Here is a 15,602-nt window from a genome sequence, read left to right on the forward strand (position 1 = left end):
CATGGTGACCATGACTCCGATCGGTGAGCCGCAAATTTTCGCTAACTCCACGGAGTGCATCCAAAATTCAAGAACCTAGTTGAGGCCCAAAATCTCCCGGCAGGCACGCTTACCAATGCGGGCGAGCTGGCCCATAACAGACCCCTCGCAAACATTCAATTGCCTATGCCTTTCTCTGTGAAGATTCAATTAACAATCCGAGAAGATCGGCATGCTCCACAATCCAAGCTCCACGCATTTGTCTGCTTACCCCAGCTTTGACCACCTGTCATCACCTTCCATGTCCGTCGGGGATCTGCAAAGCATTCCATCTTCAGACAATCATAACTTTCACATCGAAGCCCCGTTTGACGAACCGTCTAGACAAGCTTCTGGAGCATCTTGAATACCACATTTTGAGACACATTTCTTGCATTTTGAAAACCTCGACTTTCCATCATCATTATCTCACTTTGGAGGCCCCCCTAGCCTAAAAACCCCCTTTAAGCATACATTTCCGCTGCCACTCTCTTGCTGAGGTCTCCCACACTAGCTTTAGCCCTCTACCATGCACTTGACAGCATATATAGAACTACACTGTACACTTCCCAGCACAGACCAACTTTGGTTGCACCAACGTCTCCTTTGGTGCTTGGAAAGTAATGAAACAGTAGCTTCAACTTCATTTCAATCTGTCTTCAGTCCTTGCTCAGCATCTTTGTCCTCAAGAAGTAGCTCCAACTGCTCCTGGAGCTCCTTTCCTGTTGCTTGTAGGAAGAGCTCTGTCTTTTCTGAGTTGAGTGTGGCCATATCTGTCCTTGTGAGTTGAGAATATCGTTGCTCAAACTCCCTGAGTAGCTCTACTGGAGAGAGCCCCTCATTCGGCTTGGCTACCCACTCCGGGAAAGTTCTCTTTGTTATTGTCTCAAAGTCCTCCATGAAATACTACTCCTTCATCTCACTAGCTTGAGCTCCTCCCAATTTCTTCCATGCTCATTCCTGATTCCTCTCACATGCTCTCTAATCTTGGGAGTCACAACAAGATCAAAGCTTTGGAGCATCTCATCTTCTGGCACACGATGCAACTCCATCTCTTTTATATAACCACGAAGATACTTTGTCACATCTTTCCCATTAAAGTGATCCATTTTTGCAGCACTTCTTGAATAGCTTTGGTTGTTGACAGTTCTCGTCTTTTTGTAGCATGCTGTTGTTGCATAAACAAGGCAAATGCTTGCAACATTTGCATTGTAGCGAGATCAAAAGGCATACCTTGTTGCTGAGGATGATCACCCATGGTTGAAGTAGCTTGCAGATCCCCACTAACTCACCCTGACAAACTTTGCATCGGGTTCACCAAAAAGTGTGTCAAAGAGTTGGCGGTCTTGCCAGGAAGGCGCCGGGCCTCTAGCTATGAGGGTTTGTGGGGAGACTGTGAAGCTTTTCACTTAAGCAAGCTTATTGTTTGTAGGAAATACATTGTGTGTAGCCATTGGAGTCTTACACGAAGACACACACATACGCACACGTGAAACCCTCAAAACAAAACAAAGATGAAAACATCAAGGCTTTGATCGTATCTAATCAAAGGTAAGATGCATTTATACCAGCAAGTCGTTGTGCTCCAAATAGACTGCGAATGGTTCTTTGAAACTGTAATGAAACTGTAACTTAGTGCTTACAGAGATGTAGATATTTTGCCTAGAGAAAGGAGTGAGCCGTGTGTACAAGTCTTCTTGGTTCATAGTAATATTAATAAAGCAAGACTCAACCCCTAGAGGAAAATAAGTATGTGCACATCGAAAGAATTAGAGTAGTCTAGTAGTGGCAAAATAAGAGGACGTGGAGAAAGAAGAATTTCTTGCAGTCTTTCCGGCCCAAAGAGTAACACAATTCTCTGTTGGAAGTGGATGTTACGGCTAATAAAAACGTTAATTCTAATATGTTACACAAAGTGAAAGGGTTGAAAAATTACACCATTGGGGTTATTCATCTAAGAAATCTCAGAAAGCAGTCAAACAATGGAGAAAAGAGATAAGAGAGACAACCAATACACAAAGACCCACACAAGCTTAATCCAAAGAAGTGAAGCACACCTCAAGACTTGTGGTATTGTAGCCAACTTGATGAAGTAGATGATGCGTAGTAGTCCCCAACACCATTTGTAAGCCACCAACAATGCGTCTTTATTGATGAAAGAAGGTTACATAGAGTGTATGAGTATTACAAGTGAGGAGATAGAAGGCTTGAGGCATGAAGTAGCAAGCTCAAGATGTGTTGGGTTGAAATTGAGAGAAAGTTTTCCTTAAGAAGATGGCTAGGAGGTTGGGTGATGGCTTGATAGAGTGGCTTGATTATGGGGATTGCTTGAGCGCTGGATTGCTTGATGGTTTTCTTGATGCCCAAGTGAGGGGCTAGAGGTTCTATTTATAGGTGAACTTGCCTCTTGAAGAATATATTTGCGTAGAAATATCCAAGGGATTTGTGTGACAAGTGTCTCTCCTTTCAAGATATCTCGAAATTCTCTTCAAAGTTTCTAGATCTTTCTCTTCAAGCAATATCTAGAGATTCTTTTAGATCTTTCTCTTCAAGAAATATTTAGAGGTTCTTCTAGATCTTTCTCTTCAAGAAATATCTAGAGGTTCTTCTAGATCTTTCTCCAAATATCTTCTCCTTGCTACCACATGTCAAGAGTTGTTGAGCTATGGTGGGAACATGTGCATAAAGTAGCTTCATAAAAAAATGAGAGAGAGCTTGGCATACATCATGGATTAAACCATAATGAAAGCACCCCTTCTTTGCCTACGAAAATTCCACCCCAAGCGGGAAATCTTTCAACCCTTCAACACGGTGGCCTACCCTCGACCGGCCCCCATACCATTTAAGAAGTGCTTCCACATCTCAAGAAACCTCGGGACTTCGAGGTTATTATCTCCAACTCCCTACTGGAATATAAGAAGCTTCATGGTAAAGTAGGTAAATCTAAAAGCTTCCTTAACCACCTCAAAGATCTTCTTAATAATCAAAGAGCACACAATAGCTGTTAACCCTCACGGCTCATGGACACCCCATCACCTACGACGGACGTGTATTATGTATTTGGTAGAGTCAGGTACCGGGCTTGTCGGACCAATAGGAAAAGGGTAAGAGTGATCGCCGATGAGAGGCGCACTCTAACTGGGACATTCAAGGGATTAGTTGGCTAAGCATGGGCGCCCATGTCTGAATGGGGTGAGCTCATATAAAATCCAACTAAACCTAAAATTCACTCATTCTCTCATTTGTGCAATAGAAGAGTGCTCTTGCTCCATCTCCATCTCCATCTTCTTCTTCTTCACCTCCTCGTGTGTTTGTGTATGCTAGAGAGAGAGAGAGAGAGAGAGAGAGAGAGAGGGAGAGTGTGTGTGCGATCGAGCATTACGAAGGCATGACGGTGGAGAAGCGGTTGAGCGCGGCACGACTGCAGCTTCTTCTTCATCGCGGCGAGGAATCCTCCACGGCAGGAGCATAGAGCGGTGAGTGACACACCATTGCCCTCTTTTGAGCTTGCTAGATTAGTATTGTTGTGCGCTTGGAGCCATTTGTGGCTCGCACACGGTGTATCGGCAGGTCCCTTGCTTCGACAATGCGGCAAGGAGCGCACAATAGCTTATGTATGATGCCACCCAAACTATCCCTATATGTTTGCGGGTCGCCGCGACGGACGTCCATAGCATAGCTCTCACGCATCAACATAAAATATCAATACAAGGGAAGCGACCAGGATGAGACATGGAAACTCACTAGGTTGTCAATCCTAATGAAGTGAACTCGATGAGATGCAACTACTAACTCTGCAAGCAAATCATACGCACTAAAGCCAAGTAATCTGCCTATGTCCTTCTACACAGCTCTACAGTCATCACACATGTTTACCATGCAAATCATGTTGGATTCGCATGAAACTTGAAGGGGAGCTACAGGGGACTATCAGGAGCATATCCTATCACTGTCACAGCATTCTGGAGAGGTACAAAGATCGCGATCGTTCATTCCAAAGTCAATAAAAAAAAGTGAACAGGTGATCCTAAAGGGTCGTTTTAGGGTCCCTAAAGCCTCTCCTAGGGTCAAAACAACATAAAATACACATATAAGCACTCAAAACAGCGATTTAAGGTCTCAAACTCGTAGTTAAAAACCTACACCAAATCTTGAATGATTACACTTGAATGGAAGAGCAAAGTAAGAGGAACACAATGCAATAAACAAAATTGAATTTAGATTACCGTAGCCACAGTAGCGAAGATTACAAGTTGGAGCAAGAAGAATCTCTCAAACGTATGATGTCTTCTCAGCTTCTCATCGAAAAAGATGATGTTCAAACCTACAAAACTTGACCTTTATAGTTTAGGTCTTTACAAATGGCTTGTCCGGCCAAAAGCTCCTAAACTTCTAACTGGCTCTCTCATATACAAATGCTCCCAGAAAAATAATCATAAATTTTTTTACAAATTCTCGGCTTAGAGATACTCTCTTACAAAAGAATTTTACAAGGGTTTCCCATAAAAATGTGACTTCTTCTCTGGGGATCGCGGCTTTGTCCGCCAAACACTCCCCCCTTCCTTATCCTTGCACGTCCTCGTGCATGTTCAACGCTTTGGTCGTTGATGGGGCTCCAAGGAAGCAAATGTTGCTGAAAAGCTTTCCGTGTTCGAAGGACAGCTTCCAGGGCTTCTTGATGCTATCTGAAAGGATTTTCACTTAATGTGTGCTGGTATGCTACGTATCGTGCCTTGATGTGCTTCGCGATAGGATGAAAGATCCTTGAGTCGATTTCAAAGAAACCTCTGACGAAGGCCTCTTCAAACGTCTGCAAGTAATGTGAAGGCAGGTACATGAGTCTGGAGTACATTGCCATCAGGATATTTCATGGTGGTGAATGTTGAAAATTCCAGCAGATCCCACTATGCCCTTTCAGGAACAGGTTCCACGGATGATCATCGCCTTCAGTGTCTTTGAACACCTGGATGCAGGTGATGATCATTCGAGCTATCTTTACCAGCATCTAACATGCCACATCAGGGACATCCCACAGCAAGGTGATTGTTGAGTTAAGAGTGTTGATCACATAGGCTACTGTAGGAGGATTCTGCGTTGTTAGGACTGGGTAGTTCAACTTTGCTGCCTTGAGCCTTTCCATTGTGGCAAAGTCCTTCCACGTGCGTCTTCTAGGGACTGGGCAGAAAGTAGGATCTATTTGAATGTGTTGAGGAGCATTGTGGTAGTTGGTTAGATCATGTGGCCGCTTGTCCAACCACTTCTGCCTCCACTTTGGGTGGTCGTCTATGAGCCCCATCTTTGTTTCATGGTAGGGTCGGCCGCATCTTCTCCTTACACAGGATTGCTTCGTGGCATATCAAGGGAAAAGGTAGGTACTCATGGCCAAACCCCTCCACCTGCTCTTCTGGCTGTAAGAACTCTAGGGCCGCTAACTCCATTATCTTATTTTTGTATATCATATAATCTTTTGCTGGTCCCTCTGGAATGTCCTTGATGCTTTCAGTGAGCTCATTTCTAATATCTAGGCCTGCCTCGGTCGATCCGTGTCCGTGTTCTCCTTCATGTGAAGTTTCAGGCAAATCAGGAATTTCTTGTCCTGACAGCAATTGCGGTTGCACTTGGGCTTGCACTGTTCTGATTTGTTGTTGAGAACTCAATGCTTCTTTTTCTTTCAGCAATGTGTCATTGATCTGTTTCTGAGTCTCTAACTCAGCCCTTGCTTGTGGGAGTTGCTGCTCCAGCTCTTTTACCTTTTGCTCGTTGGCCGCTGTCTGGGCCATCATTCCTGATAAGAGCAGGTGTCTCTGAAGTCTTTCTTGCTCTAGCTCCCCTTTTCGTGCCTCTAGGGTGTTCACTGATATGGCATTGTCTGATGTGGAGACCAATGCTCTAGCAGGTTCCTGGTTTGCCATCAAGGTTGTCAGAGTACTTTTGACAGTGAGGTATGAACTGTTAACTCTCTGAAACCTTGCGCTTTCGTAAGCAATCTGCTTCGTTGCTTTTTGTACCTTTGCTGTCAACTCTTGGAATTCTTTTTCCTTGGTTGTCAACTCCGTCCTGACGTCCACCAGATCTCTAATAAGAGACTATGTCTGTTGTCGCTCAATGTGTCTTTCCTTTGTTGTGAGCTCCAATTGTTCCCGTAGGCTCTCTAACTCCTCTTGCCCAAATGCATGCTTTTGTTGAGCCTCCTATACCTGCTTTTCTTTTTCTCTCAGCACCACGTGCTGGCATTGGAATTGTCTTTCTAATTCCTGTAAGGTTTTCCTGTAGTTAAAATCAACAATAGCCTGACAGGCTTCTTGGTATCCTATTGCTTTTCTTTTTCTCTCAGCACCACGTGTTGGCATTGGAATTGTCTTTCTAATTCCTGTAAGGTTTTCCTGTAGTTAAAATCAACAATAGCCTGACAGGCTTCTTGTTGAGCCTCCTATACCTGCTTTTCTTTTTCTCTCACCACCACGTGCTGGCACTAGAATTGTCTTTCTAATTCCTGTAAGGTTTTCCTGTAGTTAAAATCAACAATAGCCTGACAGGCTTCTTGGTATCCTATTGCTTCCGTAGGAGGCATAGACTCTTTTTGTGAGGATGAAGGAGGAGGAGGTTGTGGTTTTTGGGTTGATGGAGAAGGAGGAGGAGGAGTAGGAGATTTCGGCGAGGGAGGAGGTGGTGATTTCGGCACTTCTTGTACATGCCTCTTTTTTGTCGCATCTTCCCTTGGCTATGAAGCAGACGCGTCTGCTTTTCTTTTCTTTAAAATCTTTATGATTCTTTGGCGAGTCAAATATGTCGCCCCTTCTGCTTCCACATTCCTCTCTCTTTGAGCTTTCTTTAGCTGCTCTGCTTCGTTTGTATCATCAGCCGCTTCTTTCTCCTTTGTTCCTTCAGTGGAATGAGAAGATACGTCCACTTCTGCAGCCTTTTGTTCCACGGCTATCCTTTGTTTTTCAGCCTGTATTCGAGCTACCTCTTCTATTCTTGCCTGTATTTCCCTCTAGAATCTTCGTTTTTCTGTTTGTTGTGTTGCAGCAGCTCTAGCTTCTCTGTTAGCCCACAACTTGGTCCTTCTTTCCTCAACTCTTTGTTGGGCCTCTGCATATGCTTTTTGAAGGTCGCAGTGCAGCACTGTACCTATTTCCCTCTTTCTTTTCTCAAGTGGTGTGCTGGTGTCTTCCTCCTCGCTTTCTTCAAATTCCGATGGTCCTTTGTCTTTAGACCCTTGAGAGTCTCCCTCGTCTTCAGTCTCCGTCGCTTCTTCATCACTCGAGCTTTTGTTGGATGCCTTGGCCGATCGCGATGATGTTGCGCTAGTGGTCGTCCTTACTGAATGAGCAACCAACTTTGCTTTCTGAATCAGGGCCGTTTGAGAACTGGCCGTCGGCAGATCTTCAATCATTTCCAAAGCTTGGTATGCTATTCTTGTTAGCATTGGCCCTGCACTCATGTAGCTTTTGTTCTTTGCCGAGCCTTTCAAATATGCTTCGACCAAGTTCTCCAAGATGTAAGAACCATAATCGTAGTGGATGGTTCTGTTTTCAGCTGTTGCTAGAGCCATGACCACTGCGATGTGCAGGATTGGCTCGGTGTAGCGAGGAGGCTTTTGTACGCTGAAATGCTGAGAGATCAATCTCATCGATAATTCCAGCTCACCGTATATCATGTCACTATATTTGTACTTGTTTCCTTTTGCTTTGATAAATGCCTTCTCGTTATCCAGTGACTTGGTCTTTGCCAGCAAGTCGTGTTGCCCTGGAAGGAAATGCAAAGCTTTGTTGATGATTTCTTTTGTGATCTTTACTTTTACCTTTGATCCATCCTTGTCAGTGAGCATTGCTTGCCCATCTCCTGTATCGAGCTCATGAGCTCGTGGGCCCTCATGTAATCTATTCCCAATGGCTGCAATCTGAAAAAGTTCTCCAAATGCACAGCCCGCACGGCTTTTGTGACCTCCAGCCTTCGGTGGAGATTCCATATTTCCTGTGGCATGATAGTCGTCTTTACCACATCACCATCAGCATCCCTAAACTTCGTGATGAAAATGTGAGCAGGGATCTGAGCTAGTATTTCATCCAAGACGTGAGATTTTTTGTTTGTAGAGAGCTCATCCACTTCATATGGTGCTGGTGTCCACTGCCTTGCTTTCTTTTGGCGAGGCATTCTGTGTCATTAGAATCACAAGCTGTCAGGATTTTTCTTTCGCAACTAGTAGAATTTAGACTTTTAGTAAAAAGCAATTCAAAAGTTAAAATTGATCATAACTTGAACAAATCTCATCCATTGTTGTCCATATTTCACCAGTGCGACTAGGAAAACTAGAGCTATGACTAATTGAAATCTGAGCCAAATCTGTGCCTGAGGTACACCGATCGCGATCGTAGTACAAAGGCCAAAATGAAATCTGATCACATGAGTGGTTTGCTGATAGCTATAGGGTCATTTTGGTCCACTTTGTCTTTTATTGGAACCACTTTTGAGTTTATAAGTCCCAATTTTGGGTTACAAGGGAGTTTTGGACTAGACTTTGATTTTTCATGGGTTTTTTATGTCCAATTGGCTTGAAACTTGATGTGTGACTTGCACAAGATGTATACAAGGGATCTGTTAAGTTTTGGTCAAAATCTGATGCTGAGGTACACCGATCGCGATCGTAGTACCTGGGCTTTTTTGGGTGAAAACTGAATGGCTTTGGTCCCCTATGCCTGCCTAGCCCACTGATGATTTATTTTCAAGTTTGGACTTAAAATGAACAAATTAGAGCAATTTTTCACCGCTTGACCTTATTTTACTAAGTCTACCCTATTGGGTTTTCTTGATGGATTCTGGTTGGAGCCTGGAGTTAGTTGATGTTAGTTTTTGAGCTTTTATTGCAAGTTCCATGATGTGTTGCTATCATCAGCCTACTCCGCTGTCTGATTCTGACTTGATCCGACACTTTTTACCCCGTCTTTGGAGATTTTCCAGACTCATGCATTTTTTCAGTCATTCTTTGGATACCAATGGGATATTTGGGTATCTCTAAGTCGCCTTTTAGTCTTTGGCATTAGTTCGGCCAAATTCTTCCCTTGTGTGATCACTCGAGACTGAAATGGTCATCTTCGTCCTTGTAGGAGATTCTGAGCTCCATTCAGGGTTTTCTACTATTGTGCTGACTCCTAGTCGGACAGGTATGCCTTTCAAACCATCCGTCATAATTTTCAGTCAAATTTTGGTAGTTGTAGGTCAAATTTTCCCGATTCGGGTGTGTTTCACAAATTTGGCCCATTCCATGAGCAAAATTTGTGCATTTTCCATGAAAATTCAAGAGAGTGTATCCCTCACTGAGTTCTAAGCCTGGGCCAAGCCAAAAGTTGCAAAACTTGCATCTGGGGCACCGATCGCGATCGTACCATAATTACCAAATTCATTTTTGACACTTGCAGATTGTTGGTGAAGCTGAGAGGAGGCCTTTTGCAATTTTTGTGCCAAGTTTGGTCAGGGGGGTACACTGATCGCGATCGTTGTACCACCACCAAACTGAGATTTCATCACATGGCTTTGTTCCTGACATTGTGGGGAGCAGATTGATGTGTTCTATGCTTGAATTGTTTTTTGTTTTGATGCATCTAAGGGCCTTTGACCTATTTGACTCAGTCCGACTTTGATTTAATCCATTCGCCCGTTTGTGCAATGATTCACGCTTGCATGTGTAATAGACTTGATCTTTACTTGATAAGGAACATACCTATGAGATCTAGTATGAAATGCTGGCTCCGATCATCCGTACGGGATAGAAATGTGGCAGCTCGCTCTAGGTTAAGAAGCTCTCTTCTTCTTTCTCAAAATGTGAAAATGAACAATGAGCTAGAATTTGGCCTACTTGACCTATATCTTTCCGAGGTTTTTGTGACATAGGGCTGATTTTCCTTACCTTTGATCCTGATATAATTTGCATACCATCTGTGGGTGAAACCGTTCGTCATTCTGGCATCGTATGACCATTTGATGCAATTCTGGTGAAATGTGGTCATGATCATTAAGGCTGAAAATCGACAACTTCAGATTAGCTTCATATCTTCCATGCTTCATAACCCTATCATGATACTTCGGCGTTTGCTTCTAGAACTTGACTCCAACACTATGGGCGATATTTTTTAATTTTTGAAAGATTATTAACAAAAATCAAACAAAATAAATTGAAAATACTTATTAACTGGCGAAAATTAGCCAAAAATTATTATACTCACCCCTAAGCATATATATTCACTAGAAGCATCTCAATGCTCTAGATTTTGTCATTACAGCTCATTATTATGCTGATTGGATGATACAAACGCTAAAAAATACCAGATTTTGATCAAATTTGTTCGAAATTGAACTCTAAAAATGAAAAAAAAACAAACACACGCATTATGCACATATATACACGTTGGACCCCTCAATGTTCCTGATTGCTGCTAGATTCAACAATTACTTCCCCCTTCCTAAACTGAGTCGTCTCGGACGAAGGTTGTGTGCATGTGCATGGGTTTTGAAATCTGTGTCTATGCACCGCCGTGTAATGTGGCCCTATCCTCATGGTTGAGACAATGTATTGCGTAACAAAGTGTTGTGCAAGAAGCGGGGACTGGATGTAATTTTCAGTGTCTTTTGATGGCGAGGCTAGCTGTTTATGGAACAACAGAGCTTGCAGTTTAATTGCTCTCTTCTTGATTGTTGGTTTTTTGATGGCAACTATTTTTGGAACCCATTTGTATCCAGTTTTTTTCACATTTGCCAATTTTGATGTAGGTTCCTGAATTTTCTTAGGTTTCCATCGCGATTTTGTTAGTTCAGGCTTCCTGTTTTGACTTTTTAGTTTCCCTTCGATCTTTGTTGCCGAATTGTTGGTTGTCTCCAGCTTTAGTTGCCATTTCCACTCTGGATTATTTAACTCCTGAAGGTCTTTGATATGGTGTTGTTTTCGTCGGGAGTTGTGCCTTGGGTAGCCATATCTGTCTCTGTTTGTTTTGCTAATGATTTTCTTTATCCATACTTTCCGAGCAGCCGTTTTCTGTGTTTCTGGTCGATGAGCCGATTGCTTTGTGTCGATGGGGATCATCAGCCATGAGTGATCTGTTTTGGCGAATGGAATCATGTACGTGTTAGAGTTGTGTGTGTACATCAACGCATGTACTGACCATTCGGTAACTGCATTGTACGTTCTCATCCATGGAACTCCCAAACATAGTGATTCTCTGATATCTCCATCTTTCATACGAAAAATTGATGAGGACACCTATTTCCATCAATATTGATTGGTAAGTTTACTATCCCCAATGTTGGCATTGTCGCCCTGTTTGCGGCTTGTAAATCTCGTGTGGATTGCACTAGAGGTTCGTCGGTAAGCACCTTGTAAGTGGAGAAGTTGACCACATTGACTCTTGCCCCTGTCCTGTGTTCATCAATGCTCGTTTATATCTGCCATTCGGAAGTTTGACATTGATGCGAACATCGATTCCTATTTCCCATTGCTCGTCAGTGTGAATTATAGAAAGAGGAATTTGAGCCGTATTTGCTGGTTGAGGAAGTCTTTGTTGTTGTAATTTCTGTTTCCGCTTTAAAATCCTGATTCCGGCTTCCTCCTATGCTTGAGCTTTTGTCTCATTTGCTTTGTTCTTGCGCTCCTTCGCAGCATGGATTTTGGCGAGCATCTCTAAGGTTAGTGGTAGTTTGTACTTCTTTAATCTTTAGCCACTAATCCAATTAGGCATCTCCTCTCCCTCTAATGTTGCAAGCTTAATGGCATCGCTAGATGATATGTCATGAATCACATAGGGTCCATTGCCTCGCTTTTTGAGTTTCCGGGAATGTTGTTTCAGGGTTTACATTAAGACGTAATCTCCCGAAGCAAATTCCTTGTGTTGATAACATGTTGGTCAAAGAATGATTTCATGTTTCGTTTTTGTGCGTAGATTGATGCAACTGCTCTCAATCTAGTTTCATCCAGTTTTTCCAGGATATCTATTTCATTGGATAATTCATGGCCCATTCATTCTAATTCTTTAGCTACCCGAAGTGTGGGGATAAGAAATTCAAGTGGCCAAATCGTTTGAATTCCATAAACCATGTTGAACGGAGTCGTTCCGATTGAGGTTTTGTATGGTACTCTATATGCCCATAAAGCTGAATGCAGCTTCTAATCCCAGTCGGCTCTCGATTCACTAACAATTTTCATGAGAATTGTCACCAAAATCTTGTTCATACTTTCTGCTTGGCCATTAGCTTGTGGGTGATAGGGAGCTGACTTCTTGTGAATAACCATGAATTCGTCCAATAGGAATTTGATCACTTCATTGGCGAAATGAGTCCCTCTATCGCTCACTATCTCTATTGGTAAGCCATACCTGGTGAAAATGTACTCATACAAAAACTGTGTTGTCATTTTTGCATCATTTTTAGTTGTTGCTTTTGCTTCAACCCACTTTGTTAGATAATCTGTTGCCACAATAATGTATTGAGCATGCGCTTTATATCCAGGAGGCGCAATCGGTCCTACAAAATCTATTCCCCATTTTGCAAACGCTCTTGCCCCCATCATTCGCCTCAAGGGCATGTCATCTCGTGCTCTAGGAATCTTTGTCCTCTGGCAATCATCACATCATTTCACAAACTCTTCAGCGTCCGTGAAAAGTGTAGGCCACCATATACCGGCAATAAGAATTGCTTTGGCTGTTTTGTCAGCTGAGAAATGTCCTCCATCTTGTCCGCCATGTGCTTGCTCTAAGATAGGAACGTATTCCTCTCCCGTCGCACACATTCGCAATTGATTGTCTTTTCCCCTTTTGATATTCTACAATGTAGTTACTCCATCTGGGCGCTACAGATAATTTAAATAGAGTCACGTGTTCTATCGGCTTTTGAAAAGTGCAGATAACACATGATTTGATATGCTTAAACACTTTGTTGCATTTTCAGCCAATAACACCCATTCTCATCAATCTTTGATACGTCTGTGCATGCCCATTGTGAATCCCCATTGTTTGCACATGAGACTGGTGTAGATACAAGTCCTATTCACTTGATTCAACACAAAGCCTAAGGATTTGATCCGATCCCTGTTTGTATAGCCTTTCAACCAGCATTACCAATGATCTAGATGCTGCAATGGTAGATGGTTGTCTTGAAAAATTCAATGACCCAATAGTCAACAAAGGAATTACATCCTCGCTCCATCTTGGAACCATTTCTATGTTGAAGAGATATGCATCTGGCAAATCATCATCAACTCCTACAGGGTTTTCTCCATGCACCATTCTAGATAAATGATCCGCTCTTTGGTGTGTAGTTCCTTTTTGACTACAATTGTGAAGTCAAACTCAAGCAGTATGATGAACCATCGTACAATTCGCCCCATACTGTAAGGTTTGTTTACCAAGTACATCAGTGCTTGGTGATCAACTAAGAATATAAATTTATTGGAAAGTAGGTAATGTCTAAACTTTTTCACAGCATAGATCATACCCAAACCCTCCCTTTCAGTTGTTGTGTAATTCTTCTCTGCACTGTTTAGTTGTCTACTGGAGTAATTGATTGGGAAATCCATGTTGTTTTCTCTAGGTTATGCAAGTATGCATCCTATAACATATGCTCATGCATCTACGTGGACGTGGAATATCTTTTCCCAATTTGGAGCCTTCAAAATTGGAGCGGATATCAATCTTTGCTTCAAAGTTTGAAAATATTTCACGCACTCATCCATCCACTCAAAATTAGTTATCAACGCGTAAAGTGGTTTTGCAATTATAGCGTATGAGTAAATAAATCTACGATAATATCCACAATGGCCCATAAATGCCTGTACTTCCTTTACCTTTACTGGTCGTGGTAGATCAACAATTACGCTGATCTTCTCCATGTCTGTCGAAATACCATTTTTGGACACTATATGTCCCAATATTTTGCCTTGTCTTACCATGAAGACACATTTCTTTGGATTCAGGTAAATCCAATACAATTTGCATTTTTCGAACACTTTGGTCAAGTGCTCTATGTGCTCCAATCTTACGAGAGAGTGAACAGACAAGTCATTTATGTAAATTTCTAAGAACTGTCTTAGATATTCTTTAAAAGCATGACCCATCAGCCTCTGAAATGTGGTTAATGCATTCGTTAAGCCAAAATTCATTACACTGAATGCAAAAATTCCCCATTGACTTGCAAAAGACGTCTTGTGCTGATCCTCTGGCTTTATTGCGAGTTGGTTGTAGCCTGAAAAGCCATCTAAGAAACTGTAAGTTTCTTTTCCTGCCACTCTTTCTATTACATGATCAGTAATAAGGAGGGGATAGTTGTCCAGAATTGTAGCAGCGTTTACTTTCTTGAGATTGATGCACACTCTCAACTTTCCATTTTTCTTCGGGACCACCACAATCGGTGAAACCCAGTCTGTGTGCTCAATTTCGTAAATAAACTCGGCCTCTCTCAACTTATCTATCTCCTCCTTGATCTTCCTTACAAACGTCTCATTGTAAGTATAAGGACGTTGTTTGCTTGGTTTGGCATTATTCTTAAGGGGTATTGTGTGTTGACAGATACTTGGATCCACCCCCTTAAGATCTTTGTATGACCATGCAAACACATCTCTATACTGTTTTAGACTAGCTATCAAAAGCTTTTCCTCTTCTTCAGTAAGATCCGTGGCAATATATGCAGGTTTTGGATCTTCTCCTGGCTCCCCTAGATCTATTTGTTTGGCTTTCTCAGGACCGTCGTATGATGTACCAGGTTCCTTCACTTCCCTTATCGGTTGTTGCACTATGATTTTTCTATCTTGTATGATATACTTCTTATAATGGAATGGCACATCCATCTTGTCAGAATTCGTGTCCTCATCTGTTTCCATTTCACTTGTCCATATGTCTTTCAGGGTCTGTTTGAACTTATTGTACTCTATTTTCCTCTCTGTTTTGGTCATTCTAGACCCCGTTTCCCCCTCTTTACGTGTCTCAGTCGTTTTCTTTTCAAGCTTTTTCTTCTTGTTGTTTTTCCATGGTTTAGTTTTGATAAACCGGCCAATGATCTTGTCTTTGACAAAATCATCTGCTTTTACAAGCCTTAGATATCCCGTTTTTCCATTGACAAGCGGCATGGGTTTATGCTTATTTGTTCTTGATTTCCTTGTTCTCTTTGATCTATACCGCTCTTGTCGACTAGGTTTTTGGTTAGGAACTCGTAAAATCTGTCCGGTCTCGACTTATACTTCCTATTCATCTCTAATCCACTTGATCTTTCGTCATCAGCATCTATCATTTAGGTTTCATCACCCAGTGATGCAAGATCACTGCTTAGTGAATCTGTAAATTCCTCCTGTGTTCGATTCCTATCACCCACTATAGATATCTCATCAACTATTCTTTTACACTCAGTCTCACATAGTGGTTCTTCTTATTATTCACTCTCTGATCCTGACTCAAGGATGACGCTAGCCATTTGCAACGTTACTAGGTCGTATCCCTCATTGTCACAAAATTTTGTAGGCGTGCATTTGTTAACACATACATCCAAGGTCGACAATATTTGAGTCCACCCAAATGGCTCAAATAAATGTTCAGGGAAAGGTTCTGGGA

This window comes from Adiantum capillus-veneris, chromosome 21, assembly GCF_014529385.1.
Source record: "Adiantum capillus-veneris isolate H3 chromosome 21, ASM1452938v2, whole genome shotgun sequence".
Lineage (NCBI taxonomy): Eukaryota > Viridiplantae > Streptophyta > Polypodiopsida > Polypodiales > Pteridaceae > Adiantum > Adiantum capillus-veneris.